We start from the raw sequence: 401 nt of genomic DNA, 5'->3' as shown, positions 1-401 counted from the left end.
TTGTAAAAGAAGATAAAGAACACTGTTGACGTTGTTGATAAACACCTGAGACGTTCTCGGAATGGCTGCGTTGGGAAAGGATGTATGTATCTTTACGAATGTATCCTTACGTGTCAACGCGGCCTGTTTTTACATTTGATCAGTAAAAACAACAAAACTAACACACGAGTTTCTTAAGCTGTACAAAAAAATAGTTAATAAAACTAAGTGAAAAATAAAGAAATAATAGGTAATACTAAAAACACAGGAATTAGTTTTTTTTCTCAATACTAACCCAGAAGTTTCTTAAGTAATACTAAGAACAGAACCTAACAAAACTAACACGGCTATTCAGTAATCCTAAATACAACATCACAATTCTCATTTTTTTCTTCTTCTGGAGTTATCGTTGACACAGATGC

Source organism: Penaeus monodon, chromosome 21, assembly GCF_015228065.2.
Source record: "Penaeus monodon isolate SGIC_2016 chromosome 21, NSTDA_Pmon_1, whole genome shotgun sequence".
In the NCBI taxonomy this organism is placed as follows: Eukaryota; Metazoa; Arthropoda; class Malacostraca; order Decapoda; family Penaeidae; genus Penaeus; species Penaeus monodon.
This window is presented reverse-complemented; position numbering follows the sequence as displayed.